This window comes from Schistocerca americana, chromosome 2 (genome assembly GCF_021461395.2).
Source record: "Schistocerca americana isolate TAMUIC-IGC-003095 chromosome 2, iqSchAmer2.1, whole genome shotgun sequence".
In the NCBI taxonomy this organism is placed as follows: Eukaryota; Metazoa; Arthropoda; class Insecta; order Orthoptera; family Acrididae; genus Schistocerca; species Schistocerca americana.
Window position 1 is genome coordinate 182779989 of NC_060120.1, and position 20358 is coordinate 182800346.

Consider the following 20358-nt stretch of genomic DNA (forward strand, 5'->3'; position numbering starts at 1 on the left):
TAGCAGGTAGCGAGTCAATTCGGCACGTTCTACTTGGAAGCGAGATTGTGTAAGACAGAACACACTACAGTCCGCGTTTCTGAAACAGTACGTGCACAAAACGTTGGTTTTGTCGTAAAGACAAGAAATTCACGAGCGTGTGACACAGTTTCTTTTTATGGCTATGACAAATATCTCTCTTCCGATAGCGAAACGAGGCGATACAGCAGGAGCGAGGCATTTTCACTTGCGAACCGGATCAAGGTAACAAGCATGCGTGTTAAACACACTGGTTTCCCGCTTTTATCCCTAATGGGAGTGCATACTTTAAAACAACTAAGTGCGACTTCACAAAAGTGTTTGCAGGCGTTGAGAAATGAGACCACTATGTTTTGCAATTATACGGGACTCAATATTAGATTGTACAAAATGTACGAATTTGTATTAATCCATATTGCACGCGTTCCGATGCGGTTTTGTTCACTTCGGTTAAGTGAGGATCCGCAGATTGACGCCAATGCGTACTGGAAATTATATTCACATCTTTTGAGCAAGAATATGTGGCTTACAGTAATTGTAATGAAAAAATGCAGGGCACATTTTCGCTTATATTCAACATTTCAAAATTGCTCTGCTTTCTCAATAGCGCACACCACGCAGTATTTATGTACATTTTTGCTTGGTAGCTGAAAAGTCTGAAGACGATTAAAGGATGGAAAGTTGATGACATCAGAAAAATGCAGGAGCAAGACCTATGTTTGTAGCTGATACATGGAGTTTTGAAGTTTTGAGGATAAGTCATTAGACAGTAGTGGAGATCAAAAGGTGAATAGTTATTAGGAACATCAGTTCTTGTTTGTGCTGACCTCTCGCCCCTTACAGTATCCGTTTCTTCGCATTTTTAACAGACAATACCGTCCTCTTCCCCATGTAATTAGCTGCACACTTATTAAAAGTCTTCACCACTTTGCTTCTAATTTTGTCAACTTTAAGAACTGACACTAGCTATAGGAACAAAAGAGGACTAAAGGACATTTAACGAACGCCAATGACTTCGTTCTTAGGATTATAAAAACCTACCGGAGACCTTGACTAACATGTCATTATTTTCACATTTAGTAGCATACAACAATACATTCTTTATACGTATATGTTGACTTCTTTTATTAATGCACTGCCTGGAGTAAAACTGATGGAGCGAATTCGGAGGGAAATAAGCGAAACATGGCGCATGCGACAAACCAGTTAGCGCACCGTAAGACCGCTTATAAACGGACTAATGCGATTTGATGGGTCATTTACGTATTGTTAGACTACAATGCTGTAAGTGTTAGTAATTACTCTTACAACCACTTACCTGTACAACACTTCCATAGCGAACTCACAAACGGATAGTAGCTTACAAAAATAGAGTACATGATTCATTGTTGGAGGCAAAGCCCTCAAATCTGAAGATATGAAACTTCGACGAGGAAGTAAAAGCCGACTGTGTACTTCAAAATGCGGCCAACCTTATTCTAAGTCTGTTGTAAACGGAAATCGTGCAAAATCTAAATCTGGATGGCCGTAGGCGGATTTGAACAGTCGCCCTCCCACACGAGAGTCCAGTGCATTTAACTTTATTTTTGTGGTTTCTTACGTCATTCGATAAGTACGGAACCCTCACATAGAATCACTTTGTTGTCTGACTTCACGATCTCTCTTATTCAAAAATGGTTCAAATGGCTCTGAGCACTATAGGACTTAACATCTGTAGTCATCAGTCGCCTAGAACTTAGAACTACTTAAACCTAACTAACCTAAGGACATCACACAAATCCATACCCGAGGCAGGATTCGAACCTGCGACCGTAGCGGTCACGCGGTTCCAGACTGAAGTGTCTAGAACCGCACGGCCACACCGGCCGGCCTCTCATTCAGTAACGGGTAGCGGTATGAAGCTGAAATTCGTCAAATACTAAGGTGTACGACCCGTTGGCGGAGTAAATTATTTAAGTTTCTACGTAAATGCAATCAATGTATGTTACATTTTTACTCTCACAAACTCAATCAAAGCTTATAGCTTAGCTATCTAAATAAATGTCAGTCTTGGCTGTCCTCTGCAATAAAAAAAGCTGAAGTATCCGACGATGAACTTAAGGGGTATCATGTGACGTCTGCAGAGACAAAATGCAAAGAACACTGACGGAGAAAAGACGCTGTAGATGGTGCCAGGAAACCGAAAGGTCGCGAGACAGAATCTGTCAGCCCACGGATTTTTCAGTCTTCTTTAACCTACCCTTTATCTCTCAATCATATGGGGTTCGCCAGAAACACGTTGCTCGGATTCCATGTTAGAGTTTAACATCCCCTGTCGGATGGGCACGTAAATTGCTTAAGTGACGTCCAATTGAAAGACTGCACCAAGCCGTTGAGCCACACGAAATCATCACCTATATACAAAATTAGGTGTGCATGGAACCCTCAGAGCTCGAGTCCTAGCCGCACTTAGCAGATATTTTTAGCTATCATTAGACCTTTAGTCCGGAACCACGTGACTGCTACGGTCGCAGGTTTGAATCCTGCCTCGGGCATGGATGTGTGTGGGAGGGGAAGGGGAAGGAGAGAGGGAGAGAGGAGGGGGGATAGGAAAAGATGGACAGAGAGAAGGGGAAAGAAGTGATGGACAGAGGGGGAATGAAGAGGAGGTGGACGAAGAGGTGGGGGAGGAGGAGATTAGGACGTGCTTTCCCTTTTCTTTCTAGACCAGACTGAGCCACAGAAATGTGTGGCCACGTACGTAAATGAATAACAATCCAACCGGTACGTGAAACTGCAACCGACTAAATCTAATTGTTCTCATTCGCTTGTTCCCATAAACAGCTTGCGGCCTGCAAAGTAGCAAACAATCGCTTGCTTGTGAAACACGTCACATGCTGAGTGTGCCATCCGCAGACATCAAGGAGTCTGACAGGCCGACAACGGCATACATAGGCGTGGGCAGCTATCTCGCTGCGCCGTGCCCCTATGCGTTATCTGGAGCCACTGACCGATACTCGGCCACCAGTGTGCACGCCATGGACGACTAATAAAGCGACTCCACACGCACGCTATGTCACTCCCACCACGGCAGCGCTGCCACTTGCGTTACTGAGTACACGTACAGTCGGCTCCATAAATAACACGCGACGCTCAAGCTAAAGCAGACAATTTTGTTAGTAACAGCCGAATATCTGGCGTTGCCCAACTACCCCCCTATCCGTTTCTTTCTTCCGAAGCGATCAATCCGCATTTCTGTGCATAACGTGCGTCTGGAAAGTTTGGCGAATGGTTTCAGAAAATGAGGAAAACAAGAGTTAGAGGGTGGCAATTATTGTACTACACGGAAGAAAAGTAAATTATTTACAAATTGCGGCGTACGCACAATTCCTTCAACACCCAAGCGTCACTGCAGATATTCGGATTTAGGTTATGATAAGTTCGATGTGTCTGCCATCATTGGCGATGATGTGGCGCAGACGAATAGCTAAATTCTGTATGACCCGCTGAAGTGTCTGAGCATCCTTGCTGTCTATGACCTCCTGAATGGCTGTTTTCAGCTCAGCGATGGTTCTGGGATTATTGCTGTACACCTTGTCTTTTATACAGCTCCCAAAAAAAGGAGTCGCATTTGTTCAGATGCGGAGAGTATGGCGGCGAATCGAGGCCCATGCCATTAGGTCTCTGGGTATCCCAGAGCCAAAATGAGGTCCCCCAAGTGCTCCTTCAGGACATCAAAGACACGGGGCGTACATGTGCTGCTGCTGTTGTTGTTGTTGTTGACTTCAGTCCTGAGACTGGTTTGATGCAGCTCCTCATGCTACTCTATCCTGTGCAAGCCTCTTCATCTCCCAGTACCTACTGCACCCTACATCCTTCTGAATCTGCTTAGTGTATTCATCTCTTGGTCTCCCTCTACGATTTTTACCCTCCACGCTGCCCTCCACTGCTAAATTGGTGATCCCTTGATGCCTCAGGACATGTCCTACCAACCGATCCCTTCTTCTAGTCAAGTTGTGCCACAAACTTCTCTTCTCCCCAATCCTATTCAATACCTCCTCATTAGTTACGTGATCTACCCACCTTATCTTCAGCATTCTTCTGTAGCACCACATTTCGAAAGCTTCTATTCTCTTCTTGTCCAAACTATTTATCGTTCGTGTTTCACTTCCATACATGGCTACACTCCATACAAATACTTTCAGAAACGACTTCCTGACCCTTAAATCTATACTCGATGTTAATTTCTCTTCTTCAGAAACGATTTCCCTGCCATTGCCAGTCTACATTTTATATCCTCTCTACTTCGACCATCATCAGTTATTTTACTCCCTAAATAGCAAAACTCCTTTACTACTTTAAGTGTCTCATTTCCTAATCTAATTCCTCAGCATCACCCGATTTAATTCGACTACATTCCATTATCCTTGTTTTGCTTTTGTTGATGTTCATCTTATATCCTCGTTTCAAGACACTGTTCATCCCGTTCAACTGCTCTTCCAAGTCCTTTGCTGTCTCTGACAGAATTACAATGTCATCGGCGAACCTCAAACTTTTTACTTCTTCTCCATGAATTTTAATACCTACTCCGAATTTTTCTTTTGTTTCCTTTACTTCTTGCTCAATATACAGATTGAATAACATCGGGGACAGGCTACAACCCTGTCTCACTCCTTTCCCTACCACTGCTTCCCTTTCATGCCCCTCGACTCTTAGAACTGCCATCTGGTTTCTGTACAAATTGTAAATAGCCTTTCGCTCCCTGTATTTTACCCCTGCCACCTTCAGAATTTGAAAGAGTGTTCCAGTTAACATTGTCAAAAGCTTTCTCTAAGTCTACAAATGCTAGAAACGTAGGTTTGCCTTTTCTTAATCTTTCTTCTAAGATAAGTCCTAAGGTTAGTATTGCCTCACGTGTTCCAACATTTCTACGGAATCCAAACTGATCTTCCCCGAGGTCCGCTTCTACCAGTTTTTCCATTCGTCTGTAAAGAATTCGCTTTAGTATTTTGCAGCTGTGACTTATTAAACTGATAGTTCGGTAATTTTCACATCTGTCAACACCTGCTTTCTTTGGGATTGGAATTATTATATTCTTCTTGAAGTCTGAGGATATTTCGCCTGTCTCATACATCTTGCTCACCAGATGGTAGAGTTTTGTCATGACTGGGTCTCCCAATGCCATCAGTAGTTCTAATGGAATGTTGTCTATTCCCGGGGCCTTGTTTCGACTCAGGTCCTTCAGTGCTCTGTCAAACTCTTCACGCAGTATCGTATCTCCCATTTCATCTTTATCTACATCCTCTTCCATTTCGGTAATATTGTCCTCAAGTACATCGCCCTTGTATAAACCCTCTATATACTCCTTCCAACTTTCTGCCTTCCCTTCTTTGCTCTGAGCTCTTGATATTCATACAAGTGGTTCTCTTCTCTCTAACGGTCTCTCTAATTTTCCTGTAGGCAGTATCTATCTTACCCCTAGTGAGACAAGCCTCTATATCCTTACAATTGTCCTCTAGCCATCCCTGCTTAGCCATTTTGCACTTCCTGTCGATCTCATTTTTGAGACGTTTGTATCCCTTTTTGCCTGCTTCATTTACTACATTTTTATATTTTCTCCTTTCATCAATTAAATTCAATATTTCTTCTGTTACCCAAGGATTTCTACTAGCCCTCGTCTTTTTACCTACTTGATCGTCTGCTGCCTTCACTACTTCATCCCTCAGAGCTACCCATTCTTCTTCTACTGTGTTTCTTTCCCCTATTCCTGTCAATTGTTCCCTTATGCTCTCCCTCAAACTCTGTACCACCTCTGGTTCTTTCAGTTTATCCAGGTCCCATCTCCTAAAATTCCCACCTTTTTGCAGTTTCTTCAGTTTCAATCTGCAGTTCATAACCAATAGATTGTGGTCAGAATCCACATCTGCCCCTGGAAATGTCTTACAATTTAAAACCTGGTTCCTAAATCTCTGTCTTACCATTATATAATCTATCTGATACCTTTTAGTATCTCCAGGATTCTTGCAGGTATACAACCTTCTTTTATGATTCTTGAACAAAGTGTTAGCTATGATTAAGTTATGCTCTGTGCAAAATTCTACAATGCGGCTTCCTCTTTCATTTCTTCCCCCCAATCCATATTCACCTGTTTCCTTCTCTCCCTTTTCCTACTGACGAATTCCAGTCACCCATGACTATTAAATTTTCGTCTCCCTTCACTATCTGAATAATTTCTTTTATCTCGTCATAAATTTCATCAATTTCTTCATCATCTGCAGAGCTAGTTGGCATATAAACTTGTACTACTGTACATGTGCTGTAGCATAGGAATTTTTCTAGCCCAGTTTCTTGGTTTGATAGACCACGAACGTAACCTTCAAACACATCCCCACTCTCACACTCAGCCCCCACGGGTCAGGATTGCTAGTGCGTTGATCAAGACACTCCCTCCCACCATCGTACAAATATTTGCGACTGACTGCACGAATTGTTTCCGGCAATCGACCTTTTTGGTCTTCGTTGAAGGCCTTATTACGCCAGTGGCTTAGTCGAGCGCTTACAGACTGAAGTTGACGTTTGTCTTATCTGATAATTTTGTAAATTATTACAAAATAAAACAAAGAACTACAACGTTGTATTCGTCAGGCCTTCTGACATCGAAAATACTTTGCTTGCGAAGAGTTAAACTTGTATCTAATTGCCAAAGTAATTAGTTTTAGCCTAACGTTTACAAACGTCGTGTTTAGGTCATTACCCTCACGTCCACATTTAAACTAATAATGATAAAGTAGCTCGTTATGCTGGTGGTGTAATAGCCCAATCAATAGACATGAAAAAGGTCGAATATGGCGAATGGTTCGTGTAGTTGGAATTTTTGTGGACCGATAGGAGGGAGTGCCACAAACAGCAAACTAGAAATCCTGAATGGTGAGGATTGAGTGTGGGGGTAGACGCGCGTTTGAATGTCACTTTTCTGCGTTTTTCTTGGGTAGCTCAAACTGTAGCTTCAGCGGAAACGTGTCCCGGTACAAAATTTAACTATACTAAATTTACTGCAAAAAGGTTCTGCTCTTTTTTTCTGTCTGGCTAATAGCATGCGCATGGCGAGCGAGAGAATATGAAAATATCGAGCGCAATGTATGAAGGCTAGCTGTAACATTGCGCGTTGCATAAAACAGGGGTAGGGACAGATGAATCACCTTGCATAAAAGGAACGGATATGGTGTGATCTAGCTCTGGTATCTACCACTTCTACCGAATCTACGGCAGTCTCCTGTTTTCTGAGCAGAAAGAAGACAGAAGATTCAGAAATGACCTCGAGTCTAGCCGCGCTTAGAGCAGCTGTGTATTCCTATTCCACGAGCGTCGCGCAGCTGGCGAGCTCTGGAGAAACGTCGACCCAAGCCTGCCAACCCACACACCGTAACTGCATCAACCACCGAGTGCATCGCATCTTTCGCACTACGAACACGACCGCCTTCTTCACACAACACGTTTTTCCATTTTAAGAACCTTCAACATCGCAGCGCGTCAGCAATCGTTGGTTAATACATCGAGGCGGGTTTCTAGTTTTTTAATATTTTTGCATTTTGTTATAATTTCCTCTCCCCAAGTACAAGTTCCAATACAAACGGCTGATCAACATACTGACGAAAGACTTCTTTTGCATAATGGCATGTTTGTTTTGAGTTCACATGCCTGGACAGGCTGAGTAAATGGAAAACTGACGATCCACATGAACTGATACCATTCCATTCAGAAACCCCCAGCAGAACCGAACACCTGCGGTTTTATCTGGAAGTTTTAACTCTTGCTCAACAGAAAATTTGTAAGGATGAAGATGCAGGTCATTTTCGATAAAACTTTTACACGTTCAGCGTAACTACCAATTATAGTATAGCTGACTTGCCTTACAATTTTGTAAGACATTTCCGCTGTGTTTCACGTTAGTTTTTTCTGACTTTTCCACTCGTTTCGGGCAGTTTTCTAACCATCTATTCGCTATTTGGATTACGTTGTCACGAAATGCCAAATACACTTTCTGCGCCATTTTTGCTTCCAATGATTTAACTGTATTCACTACTCAGAGTTTTCTCCACACACTGCTTTCCTAGCCTTTCTGCTACTTCTCTATTTTATCCGAGGACCTCATTTTCAACATCCATTTACAACATCACATTTCACGTGCTTCCAATTTTTCCCCAGCTGCCATTTTTCCACGCTTATGTTTTATGCTGTACATATTTTCAGGGAGTTTGTCCTCAAGCATGTGTAAACATATATCTGTAGACCTAAACTCGTGTTAAATTTCTTTCTTTCTCACCATTCTGATTTCGATGTCTCCCTTGCTGCTATATTTACATCCATACTCCGCGAGCCACCTTATACAACAATTTTTTCGTATGTGCGGGTAAATATGGCAATGTTGCGCTTGGGGAACAACTGCCGAGAAGTCTCTGTACGATACGGATTTTCTGATTCTGATGCCTTCTTTGGGTACCTTACACGATTCGTTTCCTGTGTGTGAATTTTTTCACGTCTACAGCCTCCACTCGCTCATTTTCAGCATTTAACAAAAAATTTCTTACTTTTATCACTTTCATTGCTCTTGCTATCTCACATCTCCAGCCTAATAATTCCATCCCTTCCATACTTTCATTTGGCATGAAATCTACTCCCTTTCCAATCGCATCACTGTTCTGAAACTTTCCTTCACATGCTACCTTGGCTTAAGTAAAGTAACAGCTTTTCGTTATTTACATTGTTTAATCAAATCTACTTATTTTTCTTAGATAGTAAAAACTGTCCCGTTCTAGTTGGTCCCCAATTTTATAACAGTCTGCTTATCTATTCGAAAGTGAAATGTTACGTTGTTCCGTACGATTTTATAAGGAAAAATTAAAGCCCTATCAAACCAGGTGGGAGCACTAGTACTTTATATGTATAATGAAAGTATGATCTGCTTTTGCGTTCGTAATGCTGCTTCGGAAAATGCTGCAACAAAAAATAAAAAGCTTGGAATAGAGTACAGAGCTTTTGGGATTACTAATCTGACACCAGAGAGGATATAAAATGTAGACTGGCAATGGCAAGGAAATCGTTTCTGAAGAAGAGAAATTTGTTAACATCGAGTATAGATTTAAGTATCAGGAAGTCGTTTCTGAAAGTATTTGTATGGAGTGTAGCCATGTATGGAAGTGAAACAAGGACGATAAATAGTTTGGACAAGAAGAGAATAGAAGCTTTCGAAATGCGGTGCTACAGAATAATGCTGAAGATAAGGTGGGTAGATCACGTAACTAATGAGGTATTGAACAGGACTGGGGAGAAGAGAAGTTTGTGGCACAACTTGACTAGAAGAAGGGATCGGTTGGTAGGACATGTTTTGAGGCATCAAGGGATCACAAATTTAGCATTGGAGGGCAGCATGGAGGGTAAAAATCGTAGAGGGAGACCAAGAGATGAATACACTAAGCAGATTCAGAAGGATGTAGGTTGCAGTAGGTACTGGGAGATGAAGCTTGCACAGGATAGGGTAGCATGGAGAGCTGCATCAAACCAGTCTCAGGACTGAAGACAACAACAGCAACAACCATCTGACACTCACGTATTCGACTCAGCTGTCGCGCTGCGTTTGTCTTGGACTGTCTAGTAAATTGTGTTCACTTATTTGCCTGCGTCCTCGACAGAACCGCCTTAGTTGCCTTCCCCTTCCAGCGCTACTCACCCTTATAGTATAATTTAAACTATTGGCCATCTAATGTTTAAGGTCCGATGTTGGGACGTCATCCTGACACGTACTATCTCCGAGGCGACAGTAAATCGCTTTGATATCCATCTCCTACAAATTTTTTCGAAAAATCTAAAATTCACGCATGGTATGTCTAAGCATGTCGAAAATATATACTTAATTTTAATTAAGGGCAGAGTTATGTATCTTCTTGGAATGGGAGAAGTTTTCGCGCCCGGGGAATTTTCTACTTTAAAACTTGTCGAAGCCGAGGTGGCAACACTGAGGGACTCGACAATGCCGGCACACCTCCCATTCGCGTATTGCTGGCTTTAAGAGTCCGGCCCGCTAGCTGTCAAATGCGAGCTGATTTATATACGACTGCAGACCTAATGCGATCTTTCGTTGATTAGCAATATCTTAAAGTGGAATTCAAAAGATCTAGATTCTAAATGAAACATTCTCAGCTGATTGAAAGCCTCACTGAAGAAGCTAAAGTTGTTAACGGAAACAGTTCCGTTCTTGCTTCAGCGGTATTGCAAAACGGCTAAAACGGTCGCACGGTTCTAGCTGCAGACTGCTTATCTAACAGCTTCCAGGGCAACAAAAATTTGATTTTCATTATGTCATTATTAAAGACCGAATTTTAAAATGCTATCACAATCCGCTCATTGAGAGGTATAATATTAGATTAAAAGTTTAATACAAAAAGACAAGTATCACAGTAATGCCTATATATCTTGAGATAGCTTAACTCACAGCGCGCAAATTATCCAGACTATTCATCCAGCATTTGGGAATGAGATCACTTAGCAACTTCCAGCAAACTTTACGCATATTTTCAAGCATTTACGAAACTTTTTCCCTTTAGCGGACATTTCGCCTCGAAGAAATCAAGCAGCTGTACAGATATTTAAAACAATTGTCACTTATTCTTCAGTCCAGGTTGCACATTTTTAATTACATCGGACGTTCCGGTCTCTGGATACTTTTCAGACCTAAAACAAAGTAGAAACTAAGTATGTAGGGTATAGTATTGTTCAAAGTAGAAATGAATTGTACATAAATGCGAATTTCACGTAAGAAGTTGCGTTGGCAATCCATCTGGTCTGTGTCAATCACATGTCAGAACTGTGCTTTGCAATTGGGTCGTTGTTTTAAATTAGTGTATAGGGTAGGTTGGGGAGAGGGAAGGGGTAAAGAGGGGAAGAGGGGAAAAGGGGAAGAATGGAGTGAGGGTAACTGGCAAACGGGATGGCAGGGATGTCAGAAGTTGAGCAGGACAGGATCTTACGCTAAAAATTTTTATTATTTCACTATTTCATACCGTTTACAGTTTGCTCTACTCTATTAATATTTTAAGAACAATTTTCAGATAATTATAATTTCAGCGAAAGACACTGTCTTGTTAAACTCATGGCATCCCTGCCACACCCCCTCTCGTCTCCTTTCCCTCTCCCGATCAACCTCACTCCAGTTTTCCCCCTTCCCCGTCTTCCCCTTTCCCCGCCCCTCTCCCCTACCGCCACGAGATAACTTAAAACACGGTCTGCAGTTGCAAAACCCAGTACTATGATATGTGGTTCTGTAACAGCGAAGACTGATTGCCGACGCAATTACTTAGCTAACTTCTGCATATATGTACAACTCTACTTATTGTAAAGTATTTAGTTTTACTTTTAGAAGTGAAGATGGTCCATAGAGATCGCAGCATGTCATGTAATTAAAAATGTGCAATTGAGACTGAACAATAAATAATTGTTTTAAATGAAAGAAGTTTGTCGCTTACTACGTTTTCGTTATCCATGATTTGCTGATTTAGCCGTCAGAACTGTGACGTTTGACTCTGCGGTCGCTCTCCTCCTCCCCCCCCCCCCCCCCCCCTTTTTCCTCACTTTCACAATTCTGCACAGCCAAACCCGTGGCGTGTGGTGGCCTTCAGTTTGTTAAACTGCTTCGCAGAAGACCTTCATCAACAGACTGCGTAAAGTTAGATAACCGAAATGGAACTGCATTCTTCAAACGTCTATGAATAAAATGCCCAGTTCTTCTCACTGTATTAGACATCAGGGATGTTTTATTTTATTACTTCTTTACTACTAACTATTTGCAACACATTTTTCAGACGATGTGCATCTGTAGCCCTGAATGTACTTGATAAGTAGTATCTTTGTACAACATACCGCTACCACGTCATAAAAATGATATGCATGGAAAACTAGCTTTTCTTAAAACGAAGCAAAATAGAAACTTACTCTGTGACGTATTTTTGATTGAATTCGAGAGTTAATACTTTTATACTAAGAAAAGATTTATGAAGAACCAGTAGCCTCCCTACACCCGATTCTTTGTAGAATCCAACTTCGTATAAAACATCTTCGAAGACTGATTGCTTTACAAGTGAGATAATGTGTTAAATAGTTGACGTTAAAAACGTAAAACTTTAATGGTTGAAGATGTAAAACACTAATTATGTTGGATTTATTAGTTTCGGATAAGCGTTCTGATAAATATTTCAGGTCGTTCAGATACTTTGAAACAACCAAGATGAGGCTTTTCCATTTTAATGGCGGCTAAAATACTGGACTGTGATTGCAATGAATGAGTGGGAGGTGGTACAGTATGCAGAGAGAGAGAGAGAGAGAGAGAGAGAGAGAGAGAGAGAGAGAGAGAGAGAGAGAGAAATGTATACGCTCTACCATTCCTTTATTGTTCAGCCAAGTTAAAGAAAATTTCATCTCTCAACTTATTCGAAAGGAGGAACACTTAAATTTGCTCTTTGTACGTCCATATTTAAACAGGATAAAGGTGGGGACGCATCTGGTATAATTTTTATTAAAAAAATCTTCCAGCTATACCTAAGATTTTATATTTACTACGTTACTAGTTTCGACGTTGCGTCAACGCCATCTTCAGGCCCGTACACTCTGATGAAAATCAGTTGTGTGGGGCTCAGCCTAGAAGTCCGCGGTGAGACCAACACGTGCTCCACCAAGCACCAACTTAAATTTGCGCTCACTTACCGTAATAAAATGAATCTGACGCTAAACAGTTCTACTCAGAGATTGCGGTCGAGTTCCATTTGCGTAGCAGTGCATCCGCTTCGTGGTTGTGACAAACATTTTGCCGACGGTAACACTCATTTGATACATTATCGCACACTTGTCCAATACAGTGAGAAGAACTGGGCTTTTTATCCATAGACGTATGAGGAATGCAGTTCCATTTCGTTTATCTAAATTTACGCGGTCTCTTAATGAAGGTCTTCCGCGAAGGAGTTCAACAAACTGAAGGCCACCACACGCCACGGGTTTGGCTCCGCAGAATTGCGAAAGTGAGGGGAGGGGGGAGGGGGAGGACCCCAGGGTCAAACGTCACAGTTCTGACGGCTAAATCAGCAAATCAGACGCATACGTTCAGCACAAAGTCGCTCTGCGGCCGTTGATGCAGGCGCGAATAGACCAGAGCTGAAAGCTCTCGAACAAAGTGCTCTGTCTGTAGGATTATCACATGAATTCGATGTCAGCCACTATGCGATATTATCAGTACTCACGGGCCCTGCCTAATACCTGTCTAACGTTCAGAGAACGACAATTCCGTAACGGTGTAGGACGGACCTCATCCTTAATGTCGTCTATCGACTAACTGCGCTTGCAAGTGTAGCGAAAGTTTTGTGTTGCGTGCAACTGATGTACCGTCTTAGGTTACAAAAGTCTGCAGGTAAGCTGTATGCTCAAAAATTTTGGTGTAGCTAAAGTACTTTTGGTCCACTGTTTGATTATACTATTGACAACAAATCACTGGAAACAGTAACGTCGTCAATTACCTAGGAGTGAACAAACAGGGCGTCCCTCTATACAGTGAGATGTGCAATGTGTGTCTTTTATAGTTTGTAATAAACTACTGAAATCTGTTCTCCCTTTTTGTGTTACCAGGTACTTAGTTATACTTTGAAAGCCCCCACTGACTCGGAAAAGAGCCAAAATAATTTCCCAGTTTTTTCATAAGCAGTGTCAAATGTGCGCTGATGTGAAACTTTCAGAGATTAGAACTGTGTGTCAGAGCGGGAAGCGAACCCTGGAGCTTTGCCTTTCGCTGGCAATGGTTCTACCGACTGAGCTATTCGCAGAGGATTACGTGTCTCAGAAACACACGATCAACTCTCTCGGGTGAGGACTCGCGACCGAGACGTCTGATACTGCGGAGCTGTGCTGACGTTAACGGCGGGGCCGCGACACACGGGGGATTAAGTAGGGTTGCCTTGGGAGCGACAGGGCGAGCTAATGCAAAGTGGTGGTGGGTGGAGGGGGGGGGGGAGGAGGGTGTCTGCAACAGGTGGTGCCTTCTGCTCGGCGACACGTCGCGCTCCAACAAGCCTTTCCACTTCCACTGCTCGATGCCTACGACGTGCACTGCCGTTCTACATACGCAAGTGTAACGAAGTAAATTCGCGTTTATTGCGTTTTCACGTAAAACATGTTTCATCTCAAGTTAGATTACATCTGAACTGTTGCTTTTTTACACGAATAGGGACTGCTATGGTGGCGAATAGTTTCCGACATAATCTAAAAGTAAAACATACGCTGATTTTTTTCATTCTGTGGTCTTGCGAGCTTAGCAGCCTTTTAAATGAAATGTGTTAAGTTTACAGGTATTTGTGCAATATTTAAAAAAACATTTGGTTGGTGACAGTGCGTTGATAGAGTATTAGCCAAGACGCCTATACAGCTTCTGCTATGCGCTGTCGCCCAGGAGAACGTGAGTAAATAGCGAGTATCAAGTGCGACATGACCTAGGGAGCACAGAAAAAGCATAACTGAATATGAGTCGTGTGGAGCCCCCAAAGAAGTAGGTAGAGCATTAGTTGGTCGTACCAAGGGTCTCGGATTCGAGCCCTGCACACGCCAGATTTTGTACTTTAGTTGGTGTCAGACTTATATGGCACAACGTGTTTCTGACATGTAAAAGGACTGTTCGGAGTTTATAGATATACGGCAGTGCTGCCGTCTAGCAGTGAATTATTGTTGTATTCAGTCCAGAGACCGGTTTGATGCAGCTCTCCATGCTACTCTATCCTGTGCAAGTTTCTACATCTCCGAATACCTACTGCAACCTACATCCTTCTGAATCTGCTTAGTGTATTCATCTCTTGGTCTCCCACTAAGATTTTTACCCTCCACTCTGCCCTCCAGTACTACATTGGTGATCCCTTGATGCCTCAGAACGTGTCCTGCCAACCGATCCCTTCTTCTAGTCAAGTTGTGCCACAAATGTCTCTTCTCCCCAATCCTGTTCAGTACCTCCTCATTAGTTATGTGATCTACCCATCTAACCTTCAGCATTCTTCTGTAGCACCACATTTCGAAAGCTTCTATTTTCCTCTTGTCCAAACTATTTATCGTCCATGTTTCACTTCCATATATAGCTACACTCCATACAAATACTTTCAGAAAAGACTTCCTGACGCTTAAATCTATACTTGATGTTAACAAATTTCTCTTCTTCAGAAACGCTTTCCTTGCCATTGCCAGTCTACATTTTATATCCTCTCTACTTCGACATCATCAGTTATTTTGCTCCCCAAATAGCAAAACTCCTTTACTACTTTAAGTGTCTCATTTCCTAATCTAATTCCCGCAACATCACCCGATTTAATTCCACTACATTCCATTATCCTCGTTTTGATTTGATGATGTTCATCTTATACCCTCCTTTCAAGACACTGTCCATTCCGTTCAGCTGCTCTTCCAGGTCCTTTGCTGTCTGACAGAATTACAATGTCATCGGCGAACCTTTAAGTTTTTATTTCTTCTCCATGGATTTTAATTCGTACTCCGAATTTTTCTTTTGTTTCCTTCACTGGTTGCTCAATAAACAGATTGAATAACATCGGGGAGAGGCTACAACCCTGTCTTACTCCCTTCCCAACCACTGCTTCCCTTTCATGCCCCTCGACTCTTTATAACTGCCATCTGGTTTCTGTATAAATTGGAAATAGCCTTTCACTCCCTGTATTTTACCCCTGCCACCTTCAGAATTTGAAAGATAGTAGTCCAGTCAACATTGTCAAAAGCTTTCTCTAAGTCTACAAATGATAGAAACGTTGTACTTATTATAATTGCTGATATTATTATTACTATTAATACTTCCACGCACATGTGACGCAGTTGTTTAATCTTCTGTTCTGATTGATTCTGTGAAACAAAAATGTGCTCTACAGGTTTGCTAGTTTGAAACAAACTAAGCGAAAGAGGAGTGCCAATATAATATTGCTAACAACTCTGTATAGTCGAACAGGTCAGGAAAATAATGTCTTATTTAATGATTTCACATTTACTACAATAGAAAAACTGCAAGACCATAGCTCGAATTCGGGACCTTTGGTACGACAAACTAACGCTCTACCAACTTCCACCACGCCAGCTATGCTTTTTCTGTACTCTGTAGGTCATGTTTTACACATTACTTACTGTTTACGCACTTTATCCTGGATGACGTCCGCCCCAATATCTGAATGGTCAGCGTGCCGGAATGCCGTCCGAAGGCGCCCGGGTTCGTTTCCCGGCTGGGTCGGGGATTTTCTCCGCCCAGGCACTAGGTGTTCTGTTGTCTTCATCATTTCATCCCCATCCGGTGCGCAGGTCGGCCAATGTGGCATCGAATGTAGTAAGACCTGCACCAAGGCGGCCGGACCTGCCCCGTAAGGGGGCCTCCCGTCCAATGACGCTAAACGCTCATTTCCATCATAATGGATGGTAGCACAAAGCACATACTGTATCGTGTATGTGGTTGATACTCTGTCGATATACAAGGTTTGGTACGATCGCAATTTGTTAAAAAGATACTGCAGCCATTTCCAGCATCCCATGGTCAGCCGAAGGTTGCGTCAGATCGTAAGAAGTCACCCTCGACTCAAGGTTCCCACAAATGGACACAAGTACTATATAGGCTGTTGCAGATAACAGGAGTGCCGAAACCAGTTTATCCAATAAACAATATGTGTGAGCACTGACTGGTAACCTCTGTAGTCAAAGCTGGTATGCTCGGTGACGCTCCACGCCAACAGAATGGCAAAAATGAAAAAGTGAATGTCTTCTGTTTTGATACCACTCAGACACTGATCTTTCATCGAATGTGCAAATCTAATAACGTAAATGAACCGTGAAAATGGCTAAGCCGGTTCCTGCGTGTGTCCTGTTTGTGCAGCTAGGTGAGGGATTTGGCCAGGCCGCTGCAGTGGGGCACTGTGTCAAAAGCTGGAGCCGCTAGACTCTGCAGGGAACCGGTTGCCGTGATGACGTTTATGATAGCGGCGCCACAGCTGCGTGCGTCGACGTCTCCATTCACGCTGCCCTGCACAGGGGAGTCATTGCTATTCCAGAGCCGAGTCCTCAGACCACCGTCCACCAAGTGTCCAAGCCTCCAGAGGTACGACGCATTTATCAAGAGGCGCTATTTTCAGGGCAGCAGGTCAAACATGGAAAATGACTGTGCCATGTAGGGGCTCAGCTTCGAGGTTATCAGCCCTTACAGCCTCCTGGACCTGGCAAATCGAAATTAATGACGAGAATGTTTACGGATTTCCAAAAAATGATAGCTCTTCCACTTTTACGCAGTAGTTATAACGTTTCAGCAGAGATTTAAACAGAACAAAGGTTTTTAACAACAGTTAAATGTGGATTTAACAAGCGTCCCTGGACACTCATATAAGCCGGCGAGTGGGGCGAGAAAGTGCGTTTCTAGAGAGCTTCCAGATGCAGGGCTGGACGAGTTTGAGAGATACGTGCGGAGCGAAATTTATGCAGAAAAGGAATGCATTGACATTTCTGCGTAGCTCAAGACCCTTCGAGTAGTTTTTTGCTTTCTCGCCCATTCGCTTCGCCAAATCACAAACGAACAATCACGTTTTAACCTAACCCTAACACTTGGGCCACCAAAACGATCATGCTTGGTTGGCTGATTTCGGGGGAGGGGACCAAACAGCGAGATCAACGGTCCTATCGGATAAGGGAAGGATGGGGAAGGAAGTCGGCCGTGTGCTTTCAAAGGAACCATCGCAGCATTTGCCTGAAGCGATTTAGGGGAACCACGGAAAGTTCGCTTAAGGACTGGTCACGTCATACTGATAAATTTCATTTGATGCTATAAATCATTCACCAGGGTATTTTAGAACGAGTGAACAGTATATTTCGCTATAAATAGTGTAAGATTACGGTTAGGTGGTTCCTTATTCTATGACTGAACACAACTGTGTAAGCTGTAATGACATTGTTTAATATTGCAATTTTGTCACGGAAATACACGCTTTTACACAGTTTACAATGTGACAATGTTAAGACAGTTGTCAAAATGACGCATCTCGGCCTCTGAAAGTGAACTAATCCTAAACACAACAGTATTAAATTGTAACTCTCAGAAAGGATGACAGGTGATGTGTTACGACATCGCGATATTAGAGGGAGCTGTAGAGGGTAAAAACTGTAGAGGAAGGCAAAGAGTGGTATACATCCAGCAAATAATTGAGGACGTAGAACGCAAGTGCCACCCTGAGACGAAGACGTCGGCATAAGAGAGGAATTCGTGGCGGGCTGCATCAAACCAGTCTGAAGACTAACGACTCAAAAAAATTAATGTCTAGCTGAGTAGCAGACATTGCCCTAGTATTTATTTATTTCAGTTCTATCAGTTCATCATCTCCTTTCCCCTCCCTGTCCATCTCCTCGTCCTCATCTCCCGAACTATGTATCTTACAATGATAATTCTGTTGGTACATTCAGAGCCGTATGTGGTTATTATCTGCTAAATGTGTTGCAAATATAATAGCAAAGAAATAATTTAAAAGACATGATGGGCATGAAGTCATGCCTGATGCACGTTTTGTTGCATGAACAGCGAAAATGTAGTAAGCGACGAACAGTGTTCCCTGCCCCATTTGGAGGGGGTTGTCAGCGAGAAAGTTTCGTAAAGGTTTGAAATAATGTCTAGTTGCAAGTCAGTTTGGATTGTTGCAAGTCAGTAAGTGCTCTCGCTCCCACTGGATTAATAAAATCTGGGTATGCCGGCCGAAGTGGCCGTGCGGTTAAAGGCGCTGCAGTCTGGAACCGCAAGACCGCTACGGTCGCAGGTTCGAATCCTGCCTCGGGCATGGATGTTTGTGATGTCCTTAGGTTAGTTAGGTTTAAGTAGTTCTAAGTTCAAGGGGACTAATGACCTCAGCAGTTGAGTCCCATAGTGCTCAGAGCCATTTGAACCATTTGAAAATCTGGGTATTCGCGCCTCGTGGCCTACACTACTTCTTCACACCCCATTCCTTACCCATTTGACAGATAGGTAGCTCTTAGCCCCTTAGCGATTTTATCCAGACAGTAAGTGATACGTGTACCAAGTTTTGTTGAAATCGGTCCAGTGGTTTCGGAGGTGATGTGGAACACACATTTTTCTAATATTTATGAATATATTTTTTCCGTAATCAGATTCTGATGACCTAAAGCCTATACGGTGACCCAGACTAAGTTCAAGTTACCTGTGAAAACCCCACGAAGATTAGCGTGTTGAAAGACAGGCACGACAGTTTTACTAATTTTTTGTTAGTATAGATATATATGTACATGTAGAGGATAACGTTGGAGGATCCGTCAGCACACTTGCGGGCGGTGCGTTTGAAAGAGATGTACACTACTGGCCATTAAAATTGCTACACCAAGAAGAAATGCACATGATACACGGGTATTCATTGGACAAATATATTATACGAGAATTGACATGTCATTACATTTTCACGCAATTTGGGTGCATAGATCCTCCGCCACACACCGTTGGGTGGCTTGCGGAGTATCAATGTAGATGTAGATGTAGAAATCAGCACTCAAAACAACCACCTCTGGCCGTAATAACGGCCTTCATATGCCTGGGCATTCAGTCAAACAGTGCTTGGATGGCGTGTACAGGTACAGTTGCCCATGCAGCTTCAACACGATACCACAGGTCATCAAGAGCAGTGACTGGCGTATTGTGACGAGCCAGTTGCCCGGCCAACATTGACCAGACGTTTTTAATTGGTGAGAGATCTGGAGAATGTGCTGGCCAGGGCAGCAGTCGAACATTTTCTGTATCCAGAAAGGCCCGTACAGGAACTGCAACATGTGGTCGTGCATTATCCAGCTGAAATGTAGGGTTTCGCAGGGATCGAATGAAGGGTAGAGCCACAGGTCGTAACACATATGAATGTAACGTCCATTGTTCAGAGTGCCGTCAATGCGAACAAGACGTGACCCAGACGTGTAACCAAAGGCACCCCATACCATCACGCCGGGTGATACGCCAGTACGGCGATGACGAATACACGCTTCCAATGTGCGTTCACCGCGATGTCGCCAAACACGGATGCGACCATCATGAAGCTGTAAACAGACCCTGCATTCATCCGAAAAAATGACGTTTTGCCATTCATGCACCCAGGTTCGTCGTCGATAACACCACCTCAGGCGCTCCTGCCTGTGATGCAGCGTCAAGGGTAACAGTCCACGCTGCTGCGAACGTCGTCGTACTGTTCGTGCAGATTGTCGTCGTCTTGCAAACGTCCCTATCTGTTGATTCAGGGATCGAGACGTGGCTGCACGATCCGTTACAAC